Source organism: Zosterops lateralis (genome assembly GCF_965231275.1).
Source record: "Zosterops lateralis genome assembly, chromosome: 6".
In the NCBI taxonomy this organism is placed as follows: Eukaryota; Metazoa; Chordata; class Aves; order Passeriformes; family Zosteropidae; genus Zosterops; species Zosterops lateralis.
Genome location: NC_139761.1, coordinates 55,704,414 through 55,727,170, shown reverse-complemented (window position 1 = coordinate 55,727,170; position 22,757 = coordinate 55,704,414). Strand labels below are relative to the sequence as shown.

The window sequence follows — 22,757 nt, the reverse complement described above, 5'->3', positions numbered from 1 at the left end:
AGCCTCAGGTAACTTAAGGCCTCAAATGAGGCCATTGGAGGACCAGAAATACTTTAAACAGATTTATTTCTAATTGACTAGATTTCATGTTGATTGTACTCCTGGAAGTCCTGATTAAGTGAATTCATTACCATTTATAATTTCTTGACAGCACACTTTGGAGATTCCAGCCATGGAAATTATCACAGTCTAATCAAGATATGCAAACTGAATATAAAAGCACTTACAAAAAAGCTCCAACTTGATTGAATCAGGATAGAAAATAATCCTAATAAGAAAGCCAGCATCACTTGCACTCCAGGCATACCACTACCAGTTTCTGCCACAGAGCAAGTCTTTAGGAAAAGATTTTATCAGATGTTCCAAAGAAGCTGCTGCTGAGAGAGGATTTGACCAGAACCTTTGTGAAGGACACCCATGTGTGACCACGACTAGGAATGACAAGCAGTGATGCCCAGGAACATTGTGCTTGGAAGGACTCCTGGGTTTCTATGAAACTGGCGGCTGGGGTGACCCTGTAAGAGGCACCCCTCACTTTGGTGCTCCAGTGCCCCCAGGGGGGTTGCTGGTGGGAACAATTGTGATGCAAAGCTCATTTCCTGATGCTGCCAGAGCTACCTGTGCCTGCACCTGGTCAGAGGGGAGGAACAGCATCCAGGCAGCTCTGCTTTCCCTGTAATGCAGCTGAGCAGGGAAGGCAATAATTAAGCCCATCATGTGAACCAAGCCCCTCAGGACATACCCATTAATGAGATTTACAAAACCCTCTCTCTGCTTTGCCCTTTGAAGGAACGAAGGAGGCAGAGCCGGCAGGAGAAAAGCCCTTTTCAGCACTAACATAGAACCAGAAATACTTTTTCTTCATACTTTGAAAAAAAAAAAGAAGCTTTAAAAAGAGATTTGCTGTTAGGTTTTATGTCTGCTTAGTGTTCTCCCACAGCTTTTATGTAGCCTCCCTCACAGCTGGTTTTGGGGGTTTTTTTCCACACTTGCCAGCACTGGCTGCCTCACCTCAAAAGTTTTTTACAGTTCTTAATAGATCCACACTTCTCCACTTGTTTTTTCAGTCACACATGGAGAGTGACCATTTCTGGATATCAGCTGAATTTGCTTACATGCTTCTTAAAGGGGGTTTATAAAATAGAAGGAGACTGACTTTTTCCACATGCAGATAATGACAGGACAAGGGGGAATTCTTTTAAACTGAAAGAGAGGAGATTTAGATCAGGAAGAAATTCTTTACTCAGGAGCTGGTGATGGCCTGGCACAGGGTGCCTAGAGAAGCTGTGGCTGCCCTTGGATCCCTGGAAGTGTCTAAGGTGAGGTTGGACAGGACTTGGAGCACCCTGGGATAGTGGAAGGTGTCCCTGCAAACTTAAGCATTTCAGCCAATAGAACACAGCTATTCCCATCAACTCAACACATTGTCAAACACAACACACAAAACCCAAATTTGCACACCTGTTTCTGCACCTCTCTCTTTAGACTGGTGTGCTTATCTTTGATAGTGGCCCTACCAAGCAAACAGTCAATTATTGAATGCCTTGATAAGCTGGAAATTCGTTGGGCTGAGCTTTGAGGCACACATATTTTTTTAAATCTTTCTCCTTTTTCCATTTTTGCAGACTACTGATCCAAATTATACTGCTTCATGTAACCACACACTTTACAGCAATCCATCTGACACATTTTACATAATTTTTGTATTTTCATTCTCCTTCCATTGCTCATCCAAAGGCACTGTCAGGGCCTAATCTAATCCTTGATCTGTGCTCATAAATGCACATGGACACAGACACCTGCAGTGGCCAGTGCAAGAAAAGGCACCTTCAGTTCCTCTGAGCACAGAGAAAATGAGTTTTTTAGTTTTCAGATCATACAGAAGCACCATGCTTCACCAAAGGAAACCTAAGTTTCAATCAGTGTCCTTTTTGTTTTAGTCTTCTGGGTTTCCTGTTTCAATTTATTTTGTAACAATTGAACTGGAAGACAAGAAAGTGAGGATGTTACTTCAAGAAATTGTTCTGCATAAGAAGTTCTAAGTCATCTCCAGAGCGCTGCCAAAACTCTTTGGACTGGATTTTGAAAGACCCAGAGAAAAGCAAAGATAAAGATATTTATAGTAAAAGTAGGGACTTGAAGTTCTTTATTAATAGAAAACACTGAAAATGGAGCTTTTAGGTAAGATAAGAGATAAAAGAAATATGATTTTGCTGTATCACAAGGGCCTCAAGTGTCCATCAGTTCTCACTCAACTGTACACAATCCAAGAAATTCTTCATCCAATCTTAACATCAACTGCAAATTTGTAGGGATCTCATTGATAAATTGCTCCTAGATAAAAACAGGGGTTATAATATCTAACACAAGAAGTATGATAACTTCAGCCTCCTGCTAGTTAATATTTCAGATACTTCGGGGAGGAGGATAAAAGTCAACAAGATCTTCCAGCCACCTTCACTCCAGGCTGCAATTCAACTGCAAATTCCTCTGCTCTGAGATCATTTTTGTAACCCACCCATCACCATAAAGCAGGAGGAACAGTTTCCTTTTCTGGAGATCAAGAAGCTTTTGGAAGCACTTTTGACCACCTGTTTGTTGAAAAACTCACCTTTGCAGAGTCCAGCACAACCCACAGTTGAGGTCCTGGGCTGTAGCAGTAGCTTTGCCTATCTGACACAAATAACTCAAACATTTTCTCTCCAAAACCAGCTTGGCACACTTACCTGTCAACACAGGTGACAGCAACAGTGTCAAGACGATCATCAGAATTTAGTTCTCTTTCATCTCAGATTCCTGAACAAAACACAAAAAGATATAAAAATTTATAGCTGTAGAAAGAAATTAAGTGACCCAATGGCCACCCTTTTTAAATGCTATAAAGCAGAAATGCTCAAGGAGATTTTTTTTCCACAAAGGAGATTTTGATAGGAGAAGGAGAGAGGAATTTTACTACATTGCACATTTCCAAAGTATTCCTCATACCGTAACATAAATATTGTACACAGCTTGGCAAAGACAGAGCCTGCCATGGCTTCACTCACTCCAGAGTGCTTCTGGCAGCATGAAGTCAGCACTGAGACAAAAATAGGCTCTTCTGTTTATCAAGAAAGACATCATTTCAGGCTAGATCTGACAGAAGGTGAAAGGTTCTGCTCTGCTGTTTCCCACAAATATCTTCCTTCACTTAAGTCTTCCCAAACCTCTGAGCATCCCAGGAATGTGTATCTGCTGAACAGCCCAAGTAGCAGCAGCAAACTGCTTTTTTTTGCCTCCCAAAGTCCACCTGAGATCCTGAAATTAGGGTCTGCTATCTGCAGGCCCCCAGAGGGATTCCCCAAATCAGCAAACGTGCTGAGCATCCCAGTCCAGCTCTGGGCACAGCATGTATCCAGGTGTTCATATCCAGCTGTGCTCCCAAGTGTGCAAGACTGGACTCAAATTTCATTGCCTTCATTGATGGTTAGAAGCTCATGCTCAACAAAATTCTTTCCTGTTACATATTTTCCTCTTTTTACAGATACAAATGGAAGGGAAAATCCAGGTATTTCCATTGAAACAGCAAGTTTGACTAACTTTACTTGGCGTTATATTCTGCTGCATGTTTCTCCATCAGAAAATACTCCTGAATTATTATAATTTCAGTGTGTTTAAGCCAATTCTTTATTTTAAAGATAGACATTGACATATTTCACCAAAAAAAAAGTTCCTATCCAAAATGTCCTGAGTAGGAAGAAAATAGTTGCATATCTGTCTGCAGCACCTGTGTAATTCTGCTCTTTCAGCAGCAACAAAAGAAACTATTGAAGGACATTTCCCACACTGAACTACTGTATTTTCTACCAGCATCAGCTGTATTTGAGGTTAAGCCTGAGGTTTAGCTTTTTTAGGGTGGGAGATAAAAATGTGATCTCCATGATCACTGGGGCTACAGAAAAGGCAGATAAAAAGTTCAGCAGCTGTTTCTCACAAGGCAAAAACCAGAATCTATGCAAGGAAAGAAGTCAGCAGGTTGAAAGGAAAGGAAAATAAACTGACCTAACAGGTTTCTTAATCTGAGATGGGATAAACCACTTCTACATTTGAACTCTCTCTTTTACACACACCAGGTTTCAGTTTCTAAATTGATCCAGAGAGAGAGGATGAATAACCTGGGACTGGATATATCAGAGAGAAAACTTTCCAAAACTGCTCTCAAAAGCTGACACATCAGCTCAATATATTCCAAGACCAGGCTTTGCTGCCTTTAGGAAAGATTTCAACTTTTAGGAAAGTTTTACAACTGAATTAAGGTAAGACCACAGCAAAAGCTGGCACTTGATTGTAGAAGAGAGAGGAATGCCAGAAGCTGGTTCTATGTGGAAGCCATTCTTCTGTTTACAAAAAAGTTACCCAGCAGCATGATTCCACTTTGCATTTTGCATGTTGACTTATTTTTCACTCTGCTGTCCAGAGCTAACCCTAAGGATAAGCAAAAGAACTTGTAAGCCCATGGCTTGCCAAGAGGTGGGGAAAGCTCTTTAAATGGGAGTATTTATATACTGAAAATTCAAAGGAAAACAAAAATAAATGGTGCCAATCCTGACTGCTTTATGAGACTGGATACATTACAAAGTGGAGAAAGGCACTGTCACTGGAAGAGTGAACAACTGCCTTCTCTGTTGTTTCTGCAGAAGGATTCCCTTAACATCCACTGGCAGACAAAAACCAAGTCCCCTCCCAGATCCTTCTTTTCCCTCTCCTCAAGCACAGGATCAGTGGAGCAGAAGCTCCTCTTTGTCTCAGTGCCTCTGATGCACCCCTAAATAAATCTGTGCTGTGAAAGCCTCGGTTACTGCACATCCCCAGCACTTCCTCCTGCTTTCCCTTCCAGACATCACTTCCATGTGTGGCCAGACAAGAGAGCAGGGCCATGCCCAGGCTCATTCCTCTGAAAAAACACCAATCACGACATGCAAGGTGCTTTTCCTCTGTGGGAGCTCCAGTGGGGGTCTCTCCCCTGCACCTAACCACCCATTTCTAACATGTTCGTAGGAATGTAACACCTTCAGGGATTTCTGATCCTTTAAAAATTTTGCTGAAGTTGAGCAAAAAATTCCAGAGCCACTTGGAAAGTGGAGGGAGATGGATAAGGCAGGGAGGAAAGGCTGACAGCACAGTCACACAAGCCACTTCCCTGATGAAACCCATCTCTAAAAAATGCCGGGGTGACTCCAAGCCAAGGGTGCAGTTGGTGATTTCCACCCGGTTCAGTGCTGAGCAGTGAAGGGATGTGACATTTTTGCAGAGTGCACTGTAGCAGCAGTAACTCGGTTCAGGGAGCAGCAGAGTTGCAGCTATGCAGTATTTATAGCCTTCTCTCCCCAGCTCCTCCTCCCTGCTCTCTTCCCCCTGGCAAATCAGCCGGGATGAAGCCTCCCAAGCCCAGCTGCTGCCACTGCTGGAAGAAAGCCCTTGCTGTTTCACTGTGCTGCACAGGGAACATTCCCTAAAGATCTGACACAGGGCAAACCTTCCCTCAGTTCTGCCAAAACGAGAAAACATTCCAAGAATTGTGTGAATTTTAGCAAGCGGGATGAAAAAGTCAAGGTTTTCCCATTCCTTTTATCACAGTTCGAGGAAATTTGCACACAAGAAGGTAATCTTGTTTGGGGGTGTACCTCTAGGGAATACCTAGGAAAGTAAAAGTTACTAACCAAAAATAAATTCAACTACAAGCATTCATTTCTTCTGACTTGCACAAACAAGTCAACAAAGACCATACAACCCTATCAGCAATCTCAAGTGGAATATTTCTGCCTAACTTCTTAATTCTCTTCCAATGCCAGAGAATTCCCAGGTTCTGTTGCTGAGCTGGCTCCCAGCTGACCAGCCAGCTTATCTGCACAGATGCCTGCACAGCCACAGAGAAACATCCTTCCCTGTTCATTTATGAGGATGGCACAGAAAAGGGATACACTGAAACACACAAAAATGAAGCACTTGGGAGCATTCAATGACAGGATGAGCATGCCTAAATTAATACAACCTCAAATGACACATTGCATCCATTTAACCCTGACTTTTCTGAACACAAGCACTGTCACAGCATCCTCTTTTCCCTGTTGTCAGGTACATAAAAATGTCATCTGGCTTGAAGACCCTTTTAGGCCCACATAGGCTTATGTTTTTCCTAGCAGCCTCTGAAATCAAAGGTGATTTATACCTGATGTCTACAAATGTGAATCCCAGCAGAGTTCATTTGAGTACAGAACACTTGACACGACCCATTTTAGTTAAAAACCTGCTAAAGCAGGCCAGTTCTGAGGCATGGAAGTCCAGACTGCTGCTTTAACAAAAAACCTCATGTAATTTATAGGGAGCTGAAGGCACTTTGCACTGTCAGACTGCAGGCAGTCCATTAGTTTAGCAATTCTCAGAGACTCCCAGATGTCTTTAGCACTAATAGACCCCAAACACACACACACTGAACTCTCCACTTTTCCCCAAGTTAATCTGAGAGATCAAATACTGAGGGAAGCACCAAGACCAAGGCTTGTGTCTCCAGCACATGACGGATTCAAATCCTGCCCAGGAGAGATGTAATAACCAAACCTGGTGTGATTCCAGCTCAGCAAAGAAGGAGGCAAGGAGCTGAAAAATAAGTGTAGCAAGGGAAGGGCTACCTGAGATTTTGGGAGGCTACTCTCAGCTAATCCTGCCATTATATGAAGCCAGAGCAAACAAAGCCTGGTCACAAGGTGGAAACGCAAACAGAATCAGGAAAACTGTTCAAGGATAGTTCATTTTTTTATCAGGAGGAACCATATTTGGGCACATATTTAAAATTCTGAATAGAATTCCACATGGACCTTTTCAGAACTAAATATGAAGTCTACAGCTGCTCAAACACTTGCTGGAATGAACTCACACATTTGTGTCTCTCTTTGGTGTTTTTTCTATGCTCCACTACTCTAATCTTTTTTTTTTTCTTCAGCAGCCTAAACATAATGGCCTAAATGCTTGTATGCTGTGTGGCAGCAAAGAATGATGCTCAGAAACAACAGATGCTTTGAGCCTTCAGATTATTCACTGCTTATGGCAGTGCATTCATGATAGCAGCAAAGAAGTCAATACCAAAATGTAATTCCTGTCCAAATCTCAACAATATAAATATTCACTCCTAATTTCGTGTACACTAAAGACAAAAAACCTCTTGCTTCTTTGAAGGCACTTAAAGCCACATCATTTAAAGAATAATATAATTCCAGATAAGTCTAGCATCAGATCCTGCATTTTGGCTGCCTGATCACAGTAGGTTTAAAAAATGTCAGATATGAAAAGAAAAATCCCTCCCTCCTTTGCTTATCTAAATATAAAATGGCAATATATTTAAAGTAGTGTGGACTACTGCAAATTATCAGCAATCAGTGATGAAAAAAAAATGTGCCCTCAGTTCATGGCTCATAATGATTTCATTTCCCAAATACTGCAAAAATCCCTGATAACTGCTGAATAGTAAAAGCTCTCTAAAGAGCCAGAAGATGCTCAGCTTGGACATAATTTTTCATGTAACTCCTCAGCTCTGTCCAACTCAGAAAATTCAATCCTTAATTTTGCACAGAACATTTTCTGGTCTTTTGTTCTGTGAGAAGGTGGAGAACTTTGAAATTCAGATTCACAGGAAAACTTCTACCCATTTCCTACCTATCCTGAAACTGGATGTTGAGCCTTAGCTCAAAGGAAAACCTGTTGATTGTATGCACCAAAAAAGGCAGGCTGGTGGCTTTTTAGACTTCAGCACTTTCCAAGGCTCGTAAATGTGACCAGCTGCTGACCAAGAAGAAAAAAATACTTCCAAGAAGTGAATGAAACCCACAGATTTTGATCACCTAAAAGGGAGGAAACGGCCTGAACTCACTCCCAGTAGCAGAATTCTGTGTTTGCTGTAGTTTTAGCAGTCCAGATGGCTCTGTTTCATTTACATGTCCCATCTAAACAACCACTGCTGCACTGTGGCAACACTTGTCACTGTTATAACAACAGGAGGGAGATCTCTCCCCTCAGTTATAAATCACAAATCACCAAGGGCGGCTACAGCCTCTGCTTCTTTGTCATCCCCTTCAAGACAGGGATTTCAGTGAAAGATGGGAATCTATTAACTTTGCTGGCTGAGCTATGCTAAGTGGAGAGAGATGAAAGATGGAGTAATGAGAGGGAGAGAGCCCAGCATCGTGACTGACTCGTGCAAGGACAGCCCTGCTCACAAATGCATTATTCACCTGCCAGGTCTTGCCTGCAGCTCCACTGGAAGACACAGGTCAACCCAGCCCCATCCTGTTCAGTTTCTTTGCAACATGTTTAGGTTGGTGAAAGTGGACAGGATTGTTAGTTTGGGGGGTATTGGGTTCAAAACCAGTTTATATCACTAGCAGTATTTAAATGAAAGAGACATGCAAGGTGAAGCGCAATATATTGCACTCCAAAGTGCAATATATTAAATAATTTTCAAATAAGTATATCAATCTCTCCTGAAATATTAAACTGTTCTTACTAAAACTACTATGACAGTCATCTCAATAATAAGGAAAACATCTGTGCTAATCTAAAACTTGGTGAAGGTCTAGTAAGGAAACCACCATGCACATAACAAGCCACAAAGGTTAAGAGCTGCAGCCGTGTGATCTCAAGAAATTCATCAGGGCTAATTAAGCTGATGGTTCGCAGGCTCTCCATGGAGAAAATTACAAGCAAAACAAGTTAAAAAAAGGGAAAGCCACACAAAAATTGTGTAGGTTGGTTGTCAGAATACAGGTTGTTCAGCTTCTCCCAGATCAACATGATCTGAACATGGACCCCCTAATCCAGTCCAAACTGAAATAGGATTCTGTTCTTTCCCTCAGGAGCAGAGACAGCAACAACCAAGGTTCAAGGAAACTGGAAGCACAACAAATGGAATAATATAAAGCCTTTCACAACTTAGAAATTCATGAGCATTTTGGACAGCCACATGCAAACAATGCATTAAGACAACGATTTTGGTTTAAAACAACCAGGTATAAATTTTGAGTCTCCTTAACAACCCACCATCCCCAGGGAAGCCACTGCTGCCAGGCAAATACATCCCTGATAAAGGCATGGGAAAAAAGAGAATAAATCTGACAGATGTACCCAAACCTCAGTGGAGAGCTCAAGCTGGACCAATAAAACCCACGCCAGTCAAGCAAATTATGCAACGCTTATTTACTTTTGCTGAAAACACACTGAAATGCTCATTACAGGAGAATTACAGCTGGAAAAGAAACCCTCAAGAACGCAGCTCCTGACATTTCACACAAAGGACACTTGACTCCAGCTGTCTCCAGTGTAGCAGCCACTCCAGAGAGACATGGCTGTGTGATGCCAACTGTCCCTCACTGAGCACATCATCCTCCTAAGAGTGTCACCCGTGCTGCTGTGACATCCCCAGTGCTGTGACATGAGCTTGGCACCAGTGTGTCAGCCCTGCCCTGGCTTCCCCCTGCACTGGGGCTCTTTGTTGTACTGGCTCTGGGTACTGAATTTAAGGTCTGCTGCCTTGGGCTCTGGGGAGAAGTGAAGAACACTGTCCATTCTCTGAACCACCAGAGTGAAAATTAACTCACTAATATCAGATAATCTAAGTCACAGATACAAACTCCTTGCTCTCATAACACATTGCAGCAGAATTCTGCCAGGCATCGATTTATTTGTTTGGATTTTCCAGTAAAGATCCACTGCACAGAACACCACCTATTCTTTCCACAGGGGGTTTATCTAGCACTGCATCCCTACTTATTGTATCAATATAACTTAAGGTCTTCCATTTGCACAAACTTGGCACTGCCTGGAGTACACAAAGTGTAAACAAAATTAAAGCACATGCATTTTTCTCTCACTTTCAGATATGGGTCACTCTGTCTTTAGTCATGTGTTTCTTCTATTCAGTTTGTTCCCTTCCCTTCCCTGGCCCAGGTTAGTCAGTCTTGCCCTTGTAACTTAGTTTTGTTATCCACAAAGATGTTTGTTTAACCCCATAAAAACTATGAACTAATATAATACTAAGAAAATTTATGCCCCAAAATCAAGGTATTGAAGAAGTAACACACACCTGTAAAAAGACACTCAGCTATTACAGAGCAGCTATACAAATATGGAAATTGCTGTATGGAGAACTGACCTTCCATGCTGAAAAAAAATGAATGTTAATATGTCCCTATATGGCAATATATGGCCATGCAGCCTGATAAGTGAATTCTAATATTCAATATACACAGGGTAGCTGCAGCCTCTGAGTGATCATTACCTTGAGAAACAGAGTGCTTTTATTCAAATGCAGCCTCAGAGAGAAACAGCCCTTCCCTTCCTTGCCCTGAAAAGACAAGGTGTGTGTCTATCAGGAACAAAGCAAAACTAATGTGCACCATGTCACCCTGACCTGAGACACAATTGCAAGGTGCACCACAGGAAAAAAATAAAAAATAAAAGAGAGAGAAAGTCCCTGCAACTTCAAAGAGCACATTTGTGTGTGTGAAACACAAAATCACTCATTTGCTGAAAGATGTATAAGGCTTCCATTAAAGCAATTCTTTAATCTCCAGGTGAAAAGAGAATGCTTTCCTGGTTATGTGAAAGAAAGAAGGAACAGCAGGGAGCACAGAATAGCTTCAAAAGCCATTATTGGCAATAATCCAGAGTTAGATCTGAGCAGCCCAACCATCCTGAGCTATCCTGGGGGATTCCCACCAGTGCCCTTCCTCCAAGAACAGCTCTGGGTCCTGTTTCCTACAGGGAAACAGGACAACAGGAATTGTCTGTGGAGCTGCAGCAAATAGCAAAACTTGCATCACACTCTGAGCATTTCCAGCCTAACTTTCAGCAAGGTTTGCAAGAAGTCTGAAGGGAGGAGAGAAGCTGGCAACAGGGAGCAGCAGGGGAAAGATGACTGGGCAAGGAAAAGGCAATTTGAATAGGAAGCTGATTTAACATGAAGTGACACATGAAGTGAATTGGGCAAAACCAATTCCAAACACACAGCACTGGAAATGGAGCTGATTATTCCCAATGCAAAAAAGACAGTGTTGTGCAAATGTCAGTTTTCCATGCTGCATTCACAGGAATAACTGGGATATTGGGGAAGAAATAAAGAACAAAGTCTAAGATATTAAATCTACTCTTTCCCTGTCTGCACAGCAGAGTGGTGTGAGTGGCTGCATCTCCAGAGTACCTCAGCTCCTACCAGCCATATCCTTATAATTTTCCTATTGGCACTGTGAGCCTGGTGGCATTACCAACCCCAGACACGCTGGGAGATCTTTCAGATTGCACGAGCACCTTGTGTGTCTCATTAATTCTGCTAAACACAATAGGAAGTAACCTGAAACAAGTATCATCCCTTAGTGCAAACAGGATCAGGTGTTAATAACCTATTAGCAGCACAATTAGCAAACTGGATATTCCTGCTCATTATCCATCGTTCAATTTGCAAACAATATTTTGAGCAGATTAGAATAAAGCCTTATCAGCAGAAGTCCCACCTGAGATGTAATATTTTCAATTAAGAGCTTACCATAATGCACTGAGGTTAATTTTTGGAGTTCCTAGAAGCTCTGACAAGCTGGCATCCATCAAGACATCATTTCATAGAGAGAATATTTTAGAAAATAAATTCTCTTTCTCTTTTCCCCAGAAAAAAGCCCAAATCCTAAGAGCCTTCCAACAGCCATTGTGCTGGCAGTGCTTTGTTGCCAGCTTTACTGAAGTTTTTTCCCCACAGTGAGCAGAGCAAGGCTGAGGAGGGCACACTCCCCAGATCAGAAGCACTGGGTGTAGTGGTCTGGGCTTACCCCAGTCTGCTCAGAGCAGCAGTGGGAATCTTTGTGCTGTTCCAAGAAGACTCTTACCCTTGTTAAAAGCTGTGTCTTTGTAGTCACATTCTGCAAAGCCCACACAGTACAACACCCACTGTGCAAAAATGTCCTTTATCTGTTCTAAACCAATTTTTAAACCCAAATTTCAACAACAGAGTCCAGCTTACTTCTCTCATGATGCAGAGACCAATAAACAATGGTTCCAAACATAATCCGGCACCTTCATGATATTGCAGCATATCTGTCCTATTGGAAAAGTCTTTCCTTAAGCATCAGCTACTCGTCCAATATAGACTTTAAAAAAATAAACAAAACAGAACAATTTTCACTCATATTGACTACACTTTTTAAAAAGCAGTGGACATGGGTTGGGGTTTTTCCCAGCATATCAGTGCTGTGGGTACAACAAACTAAAGCCTAACTTAAATATTTTTTTTGCCATAATAAAATTTATCATAAATAGTTACTTACTGAAATTTATCATAAATAGTTACTTACTGAGAGATTACAATAGAATAAACTGTTTACAAAAAAAAGAGAAAATTTTTAAAAATCCAGATTTCCAAATGAAAAGCTAAAACTACCACATAGGTCAAGCAGGTTTTTAATTTTAAAGAGACAAAGTAATTTTCAAAGCAGAAGTTGACAGACTGGAGAGGAGCTGAAATACTGATCAGCAATTTCATGAACAATTCAGCTGCAGCCAAGTGCTAAGAGGGCTAGGAAGGAAACAAATAAAAACAACAATTGCAGCAACATTTTGGAGCAAGGCTTGGGTAAATGATTACACTGATAAGGAGTATAAATTATGAGAAGTTTTTATTTAGATTACACTTCATGGGACCATTTCACACTTCCAGCTGACCAGTAAGAAAATGTGGCTAATCTGAAGGTCTCAGTAGGATATTATTTTCAGTTTATGTTAAAAATTATAGACTCTTAGTATCAATAAATAGCAATTAAATGAATATACTACTGCATATGTCATTTTGTACTACACAATATTCTGCCACTCTGAATAAAAGTCTCAAGCATGAGCAAACTGTACCAAAACAATCAATTTGCATTTTCTCTTAAAAAGGTATTACTGAGAGTCAAACTGCTGCATTCAGCATAATTTGCACTGTATTTTGTCCCATCTGATTTGGCAAGTAAGGGAACAAAACATAATTTGATGAGCTTAATTTTGTGAAGTTTTATACCTTCTTTGTCAATCTGAAGTCTCATGGGCGGAAAGTTTCACAGTAATCCTCAAAGTTTTAGCCCAGCTTTGTTAATGAAAGAGAAAATCATATCAAACAGGTGGAATACCACAGGAGAGAAAATTTCAAGGAAATGTTTAAGTTTTCAGTTGAACTTTGAAAAAGGCTCCTTTTTCTCTTCTGTGCTTTGAAACATAAGAAGGTGTTTATTTTGGGAACTCATTAAAGATGACGATCACGTCCTCTATAGCAGTGGAAGTGCACAAGCCACCAGTCATCAACACTGTGATGTACAGACATTTGGGATTAAAAATATAATCCCTGGAAAATAAAGAATCCAGCTCCATGGGATATCAGGCACTGCAATGACATCACACAGCTGTGTGGGAAATATCACTCTCCTCAGGAGAAAAACAGGGAATACAGGAATTATTGAGATACCATAGGGAGAGAACAGAAAAAAAGAAGAAGAAAAAACAGAATATTGCCTTGGACTGCTTTTTTGTGGTATGAATCTTTTAGGGACCTTGACATATATTTCTTCCATGTGGCATTTAAGGGCAGCTCTCTGCATTAACACTTGCAGTTTTGAAGTCTGAATATTGGCATAAATAATCAACTTGAGCAGAGCTGCTGACACCAGCTGAGGACCTCCAAGTAGGGAAAACAAACACTTTCATTCCTCAAATGTTTTCCCTGGGTTCTGAAGTGTAAAAAAGTTCACCTGGCTTTATCCTGCACGTTTGGTTTCCCTGACTGACAGGCAAAGTGGCATTCACACTTTTCAGACCTTACTGTACAAGTGCAAAGGTCAGAGGAAAAAAGCTGAATTTGCCAGAAGTTAAGATGCTCCTGATAACATTTTCAAATATTCATTTAAGGTGATCTTTACTATCAGCTAAACACTATGTTGATGGCAAAGTGGTGCATGTTTGCCCTCTACAACGCACGAAAAATGGTGAGCTCAGTTCAGTTTTGCAGAAAACAGGGAAAATCCAGCATCCACAGGTGTGAGACAAGTCCTGTGGGGTGAAAGGCCAGGAGGGGCACACAGTGCTGACCCTGAAATGGCTCTTCCTCCCTGTGAGAAGCCTCTGTGACCTCACCTCTGCACCCACGAGGACCAGTCTGCTCGTCTGTCCTGATGGGATGGTGCCTTCCAATGGGCAGAGAACAGATCCAAGGGGATGGAACAGGGCTGGAAGCAAGAAGCAGGGAAAGCATTACATTTCTGTGAACTGAAGATTCCCCAAGCAGTTTTCAGGCCCATTTCAGAGAGATGATGATGGCAAGGAGAACAGCTCCATTCCTTCCCTCAGGAACCCACAGCTGGCACACTGTGCTTGTCCTAATAGGAGTTACATCCTTAAAACCTGCAGCAGACAGGGAGACAAGCCTGTCTACTAAAAAACTGCCATTCCACTTGAAACCTTTCATTTTTGCCAGGTCTGACCCAAAGAAGGTAACAAAGGGTAGGTCAGCAACAGCAGGAATGGGCATGATCTGGATTATGTGTTTTTCAGGCTATAGCATGCGTCAGAAATACCCCAGTATTTCCTGCAGGAGACAGAAATTGTCCAGTCCACTGCACTGACAGCAGCATCATTAAAGTAATGCACAGAAACAAAACTCATAGCCATGTGCTACAGCCAGTCCTGTGTATGTTCATATGAGAACACTGTCCAGTTGGATAGAGATCATCCCAGAAGCCAGGATGTTTCCATACAGCCAGGGTCCTTTAGAGTTGCTTCAGAATCTGCTGTCAGCAGCAGCGGCCACAGACATCAACACACACCAGGCTAAATTAAGGGGCCAAAGTGCTGAGCTTGCTCCAGCAATGCCAGGCTCTGGGAGGCTCCAAGAGCAAAGCAGCTGGTCTGAAACTCCTGCTGGAATATTTCCACAGGCCACTCACCTGCCAGGTTAAAATCTACTCTTCCTGGAAATACCTAAGCTGTAAGAACTCATCCTAGGAGTAATCTAGAGGCTGCCAAGTGGCACAGGCTTTAATACGCCTCATTTTTTTATCAGATCCAGAGAGGAGGTGACTAGTAGAGGCAGGTGTCCCATTGTTCCCCATCTACAGTGTGGCATTGGGAAAGACACAGGTGGGAATGCTCTGTGGTGATGGAACTCAGTGCACTGGATTTCAATCAATTGAAAAACATCTCCATGCGTGACAGTAAAACATTTTAAAACAGCAGGAAGATGGAAAAGTGTTGGTACACATAAATCTTAACCAAAATGTGATTTAACCAAAACTCAGCATGGTTCCCAGCAACACACCCTATCCACATCACTCTCTTACCCTGGAAAAGCTGCTTTCAAAATATATGAGGAACATCAGCATGATTCAATACCAGGCCATTGCACATCACAGTTTCTGCCATCAGCTCTCATTTAATATTGCTTTCATGGGATCTGTGCTCAGGCTTTTCTCATCACTAAAGCTTCTCCTTGTACCCAGAAAAGTCATATTTCATATCTTGTTTAATTGAAGATTTTGGATAAAAAATGCTGCAGCAGACCTCTTGTTAGAGGGTAGAAATGAGCCCAGACACAGACTTCTTGTTTATTACAGCATGAAAAGGCCCTTGGTTTATTCCTGTTCACAGGCTTAGTCATCTTAACACCAGCCATTCACTGGCTCTGGCTGCAGCAGCTCCTGCTGTGGGTTTCCCTTGCAGTTTCTGACTGCTGGATATTTCCTGCTGAACTCTGACTGCAGCTTTTACTCAGCTAGACTGTGACTGCAGCCCCAGACTAACCTCACAGCAGGGACAGTCTCTCTCTCCAGGATCTTTCTTGATCCTCTCACTCCCTCTTCCTTAAGATTCCATCATGATTCTCCCCACTCCAGCCAACCCACTCCCTTTTATCTCACTTATCTTTATTGGATACAGCTGTGACTCATCAGGGGCAAGGCTGAACTGGGTAATTAACACAGCTGTTCCTTAGCAGGGGCAAGGTCACCTGTGTTTCCTTCTCCTACAAAAAATGAAGTTGGAGGTGGTATATAAACACATCATCAATGATACCTCAAGCTACCAAAACATAGGTCCAGCTTTCTTAGTAAAAAATTCTGAGACAAGACTTTTAAAATATTCTCCAAGAAGGGAAGAATCTTTTATGCTTAAGGCAACAACAGAGATTTTTAGTGGCAAACTAACTGACTTTTACAGCTTAATGAAGGAAGAGAGCACCAGTTCAATCAGAAAGGCAGGAAGCCAAAAGGTTGTATTTGGAGTAAAGCTAAATTTGGGAAAGCATTTTATATTTGTTACATGCTTAAGAAACAGAGATATCAGTTTTTCACTAGAAAAAGAGATTCTTTTACCAGTAGGATTAAATATGTGGCATTTTAAGGACTTCTAATATTGGTTGCCTTTTCCACTGCAAACACTTTTTCCCTGTTTATGAGTAACTCTTGGTCATTTCCCTCCATCTCTATTTCCCTTTTTCTTTAATATCTGACCTCTTTCTCCCTTTTCCTCCCCTACATTTTTCCCTCCATACTCTGGTTGGGCTTCTTTCCAGCTGCTACCACCAGCCATGAGACATGAACCAGGAGCAGATCTCCCTACCAGACACAGCAATGTGAAAGTATTATCTGCAGAATTCAGACTATTCAAGATGCAGAGTCTCTTCTCACATCCTCAGGTAAAGTTCATTACAGTGGAGTGGCTGGATGATTTGAAATATTTATATTGAAGCAATAATGCAAATTAAAGGAGTAATATCTTGATAAGACATCAGATTAAGGACTATTGAATGTGTTCTCTGTTACACTCTGGTGATTGAACTTTAAATTTAAAGTTTAAGATGCTGGTTTCGCAGCTTGAGAGTTTAACTAACTGCTTTTCTAACTTTCAAAATTTACTCAGACAAAGTAAACATCCTCTGTAATTGACAGGATTAGTCCCAGAAGTGTATTTCCAACTGCATCTTCACTACAATTCTCTCATGTTGTCGCTGCTGATATTTTGCCAGTAAAGTTTAATTAAACAAAAGCACTCGTGCACTGTGCTTCTGAAATTGCAGTGATGAGCTGGTGTACAAGGTGAAGTGTAACAGTGCTACCAAAACCCAGATCAGAGACATTCAGAATCCAAATACAGGAATTTAAAGGCTCCATTACTGACAGCAAGTCTGGTCACTCCCAGTCCATTTTAGAAGGAGCCAGCCTAGTCAGTCCCACTCTTTTTCTGGACACTGCCAGCCTGGTCAGTCCCACTCCTTTTCTGGACACTGCCAGCCTGGTCAGTCCCAGTCTCTTTCTGGACACTGCCAGCCTGGTCAGTCCCACTCCTTTTCTGGACACAGCCAGCCTGGTCAGTCACACCCTGTTTTGGAGAGCAGCAAGCTCAGCACGTGGGAGGGAGCTGTGCCTTTTGGCCCTGGGGATGCAGCAGAGGCACTGGCCTATTTTAGTGAGTTGTGGAGTCTCTGGTGCCTGTGAGGTGGTGCTGGCACAAGGCTGACTGCACAGCTCAGCACCCCCTCGTTAAGCATCCCATTGCTCAACCATGCACAGCTACCAGGATCCTCCTGGGTGCTCCCAGTGTCCTGAGCACAATGCACATTCCTCACATGCTACAGCAGGAGAATCCATGCTCAGGAATGAGCACGGGTGCTCTCCTGCTTCTTCTCATCACAGTGTCCTTCCTAACTGTTTCTAAAAAAACCTAGTTTCTACGTGGGAGATCGTACACCTTTGGCTTTTAACACAAAAATTCATTAGAAGCAGTGCTGAGTGTGAAATCTATCTCAGGCATCAGAGAGCTGCTTGTGTCCTAGCAGAGAAACCAAAATGCTTTTTCAAATATCACCAGAACCTCAAGCTGATCCCAAGTCTGCCATACGTTTTATCTTGCTATTCAAATCTTTTATTTGTATCAAGAGAACTGCTGCACGCTGTTTTCCCTGCCTGCCTGAAAGAAGGGACATGTTAAAGCTGCTACACTGAATGGCAGTGGCACTTTTCTGTTTGCTCCCAAGGGATTTTGTGTTTGTAACCACAGTGTAACGCATCCCGCAGCACACGGGGTTTGCAGCACTGCTGTTAATCCTGTTTCCAAAGCTTTTCCAGAGTGGGAGAGCCCTTACACGCTCTGGCATCTGATCCAGGGTAACCCTGTGCTGGCTCTCAGACTCACTGACTTGAAGGCAGCCTATTAAAACAATCCCCGAGTTCTGGGCAAGCCATGCGTGGCAAAGGCACATTCCAGACCGTGGGTTTTTAACGGGAATTCAACCTCATCTGCTCATCCTTAAAACGTGCAGCGACTCCTCCGTCAAACAGGCACTCGGCTCTCCGAGATGGCAGTGACAGTGACAGTGACAGTCCCCTCCACAGCCCGGGAACTCCCGCTCCAGCATCTCCAACATCCGGCAAAAACACGCTCCTCTGAACTGCTGGCAGCGCGCCCGGGCCGTATCCCGGGCTGCTGATTGCTCCACACAGACACTGCCAGCCGGATCCTTCGGCTCACACACACAGCTCTGTGCCAGGGAAACCGAAATCCAGGGGCAGCTACACAGCTCTGTGCCAGGGAAACCAAAATCCAGGGGCAGTTACACAGCTCTGTGCCAGGGAAACCAAAATCCAGGGGCAGCTACACAGCTCTGTGCCAGGGAAACCAAAATCCAGGGGCAGTTACACAGCTCTGTGCCAGGGAAACTAAAATCCAGGGGCAGTTACACAGCTCTGTGCCAGGGAAACCAAAATCCAGGGGCGGCTACACAGCTCTGTGCCAGGAAAACCAAAATCCACAGGCAGTTACACAGCTCTGTGCCAGGGAAACCAAAATCCAGGGGCAGCTACACAGCTCTGTGCCAGGGAAACTGAAATCCAGGGGCAGTTACACAGCTCTGTGCCAGGGAAACCAAAATCCAGGGGCAGCTACACAGCTCTGTGCCAGGGAAACCGAAATCCAGGGGCAGTTACACAGCTCTGTGCCAGGGAAACCAAAATCCAGGGGCAGTTACACAGCTCTGTGCCAGGAAAACCAAAATCCAGGGGCAGTTACACAGCTCTGTGCCAGGGAAACCAAAATCCAGGGGCAGCTACACAGCTCTGTGCCAGGAAAACCAAAATCCACAGGCAGTTACACAGCTCTGTGCCAGGGAAACCAAAATCCAGGGGCAGCTACAATGCCAGCCTAGCTCCAAAGGACACTATTTTCTCCTGCTTTCTCTGTATTCCTGGAAATGTGCAACCTCCTATCCACACTTCCCTGGAATTTCTGGAATGTGTTAGAAGCTCTATTCATAAATGGTAATGATGAGTTCAGTGGTGGCAAAATGAGTGTACAGTGAGTACACACCAAGTTCATTTTTACCTTTGAAACTTTCTGTTGAAGAAAGAAGACTGAAGAAAGAAACTGATTAGAAAAATCACTATCAACGTATTTTTTAACTTATTTTTCTTTCCCTGGATGGAATGGAAAACAAAAAACAAAGCAGAAAGCAAACAGCAGTGCTGAAAGCAGTTTATGTTCTCAGAATTCGTGGTTTGTGAATTCCAGGTGTAACTTCTCAGGCAGGCAGGAAAATTGAGTTTCAAAAAACATTGATTTTAGCATGAGGGCGTTTTTTGGAAGTTAATAACATGCAAATCATTATGCATGTATTTACATTTTTGATTAGGACAAGATTGAGAAGTTAGAAAATAGAGCAGTGATCCTCCTGTAGGTCTCAGCAAAGCTGTTCCAGGTCTGCCAGAGACGTGAATAACTAACACAGACAAAATAAGCAAAGGTCACAAAAAGGAAAGGATTAAAAGGCTGAAGACAACTTCTCTCCACTGTCCTCACCAAGGAGTTCACACTATCTAGGGTGCCTACTTTTTTAATTAATGGAAAACTAGTTTGATGAGAAGACCTACGTCACGCTGGGGCTCTGAGGGGCTTCTCTGGAAACTCAGAGTTCTCTCGGACTGAGAACTCTCCTCCAGCCCCCAGCAGAACAGGCCGACCTCAGGAGCTGTGAAACTCAACCCTGCCAAAGAAACTGAAGACAGACATTTGATCGAGCCAGGGGAGCCTCTTGCATAATTCACTTTCTTTGGAGCGCTCCTGGCTGGGCTGGGGAAGGAGCACAACCATTCCCAGCCTTCCCCTGACAGACACTGCAGGACCCCTCCCTCAGAGGTATTTTCATGGGCTCTTAATTCTGGTTTACAGCAGGACACCTAGAAAAGATGTGGCCAGTGTTCAGGCCTTCCTACCTGAATTCAGCTGCAACTTTTTGCAAACTTTAATCTTTCCAGGCCAGCCCACTGTGGCTAGAGAAGAAACGCCAAAGCTGCCCTGTAGTTTGGATTTTCTGTACCTCCCTGTACAAAATTATTGCAAATACCTGTTATATGTAAGTGCTTATACCTGATCAATGTAAGATCATATGGGTCATCAGATTTGAGACTGGGAACAAGTGGTGACATCCAGCAATAAATCCAAATATTTACCAGCAGGTATTCCAGCTCACCGAGTGTAGCTGCAACTTTTAAACAGCACAGGAACTTGGAAAGTGTGAATCCATATCTCACCCTTTTCTTGCTGTCTTACCTGTGCACCTGTCTTACCATCTAAACCTGTGCATCACAGAATTACAGAATGGTCTGGGTTGAAAAGGACTTTAAAGATCATAGCTACAGACCTCAGGAAGAAAGTGAGAGAGATTAAAAATATTATCAATTACCACCTCTGCCCTGAAGCATTTCTTCAAACAACACACAAAAAGAAAAGCCCCACCACTAATTACCTATTTATTCACCAGAGAGTTGAGGTACTGTAAAACCTGCATTAAGGTCTTGCTGTTGAATTGCATTTCAGCCCCCAGTTACCTCCCCAGACTGGGATTGTTCTAATGTGTTACTGTGTTTTTAATGTAAGCAAGGCAGAGCCATTCTCTTGCACAGTTAAGTCACAACCTTGATCCACAAATAGCTTTAAACAAAGATACCGTTTGTTTCCAAAGACTTCTTTTTTTCCTCCCCTGACAGAGAATCCCTTCAACAAGGCAGGTTATTCTGAGAGGACTAACACAGAGCCAAGGCCACAGGAGGAAGGGAAGATAGAAGAAAGGCAAGGATGTAAAAACTTTCAGGAGAAGAATCCATTCACCAGCACATTCACTCACTCGCAGGGAGCTTGTATAACTTCTCCTGTGTTAAAGAGCAAGGCCTGATTCAATCTCCCACTGCTTTTCCTACTGTGGGAAGCCCTCAGGAAGCACTTTCCCGATATCCACACTCACATTCCCCTCTCCTACCTCGCCCTGCCGCTCACGGTCCTTCCTACAAACAGCGAGAGGGGAGCTCGCTCTGCTTTCGAGCGAGGATTTATCCTTCCTCACATCCTCGCGTATCTCCTGCCCTCTCCCCTCGGTGAGAAGGAGCCGGGACACCCTTGTGCCCCCCCTTAGCCTTTCCGTGAGCGCCGGCTCCACCTGCACCGGCCCGTGCGGCCCCCGCCGCGCCTCCTCCTACCCCTTCATCGCCCCCTGCCCATCCCCTCACCGCCCCCTCCCCATCCCTCATCTCCACCTGCCCATCCCCTCACTTCCACCTGCCCCATATCCTCATTTCCACCTGCCCCATCTCCTCACTTCCACCTGCCCCATCTCCTTACTGCCGCTTTCCCATCTTCTCACCGCCCCCTCCCCATCCCTCATCTCCACCTGCCCATCCCCTCTTTTCCACCTGCCCATCCCCTCACCGCCGCTCTCCCATCTCCTCACCGCCCCCTCCTCGTCCCTTCACCGCGTCCTCTTCATCCCCTCACAGCCCCCTCCCTATCCCACATCTCCACCTGCCCATCTCCTCACCACCCCATCCCCTCACCGCCCCCTGCCCGTGCCCTCATCTCCACCTGCCCATCCCCTCACGCCCCCTCCCCGCCGGCAGCCGGGGCAGGAGGTGCCGCTTACCTGGAAGGAGCAGCCGGACCTCCCGCCACAGCCGCGGGCTGGGGATGCGCCTCCCAAACTCCTCCGCCGAGCTCAGGGGAGCCTTTGGGGGTCCGGCGGCCGCCGCCCCGCCCTGACGCCCCGGTTCACCTGCAAGGGGAGCCCAGCGCCGGTCCCTCGGACGGGGCAGCGCCGCGACGCCCCCGGCACCGGCTACCGCCGCCTCCTCCTCCCGCGGCTGGCCCGGGCTGGCCGGGGCCGCGTTTCCCGGGGGGCCGGAGCGGGAGCCGCCCCCCGGCTGGCCCCGGCAGTGCCCGCCTCGCCGCCCGGGCCGCCCCCCGCCGCTCCCGCCCCGCCGCGCCCCCGCCCCGGCCCCGGCCGTGCCCGCTCCGCGCCCGGCGCCGCGCGGACCTACCGGGGCTGGCCCGGCTCGGCCCTCCGACAGCGCCGCTCCCCAAGCACTCCGCTTCTTGGGCTTGTTGTCTTTTGGGTTCTTTACTCCTGCTGCCCCGGGACCGGCCCGAGGGCGCTCCTCAGCTGGGCGGGAGCATCCCGCGCATCCCGGCGCGGGGCGGCTGTCCGGAGGCTCCGCTGCTGCTGCTGCTGCTGCTGCTGGGGTAGAACGGCTCCGTCAGAAACTTCTCCCGCCGCGCCGGTTTCCCAAGGAACGGGAGGCGCCAGGCTCAGCCCGGGCGTGCGGAGGGCGCGGGGAGCGCGGCTGTGGAGCGGATCCCGGCGATCCCGGCTGGGGATGCGGGCAGGGATGTGCTGGTCCCGCACC

The 22,757-nt window shown here is 44.7% G+C and overlaps 1 protein-coding gene across 4 annotated transcripts in view; it reads right to left on the bottom strand.

Annotated features, from left to right (window-relative positions):
- The window catches only part of SHANK2 (SH3 and multiple ankyrin repeat domains 2), a 282,094-nt gene extending 259,985 nt beyond the window's left edge, over positions 1-22,109 (bottom strand). The window contains exons 1-3 of one of the 4 annotated variants that reach the window (XM_083862692.1): positions 21,998-22,109; positions 14,176-14,267; positions 2,727-2,796 (exon numbers count right to left, since the gene is read on the bottom strand). The gene's annotated coding sequence lies outside the window, so the exon portion shown is untranslated. Of the gene's footprint in view, positions 1-2,726; positions 2,797-14,175; positions 14,268-21,340; positions 21,504-21,939; positions 21,968-21,997 lie in introns of those variants that run through there. The other 3 variants (XM_083862693.1, XM_083862695.1, XM_083862694.1) reach the window with 3 other exon arrangements.
- Positions 22,110-22,757: the final 648 nt, after the last annotated feature.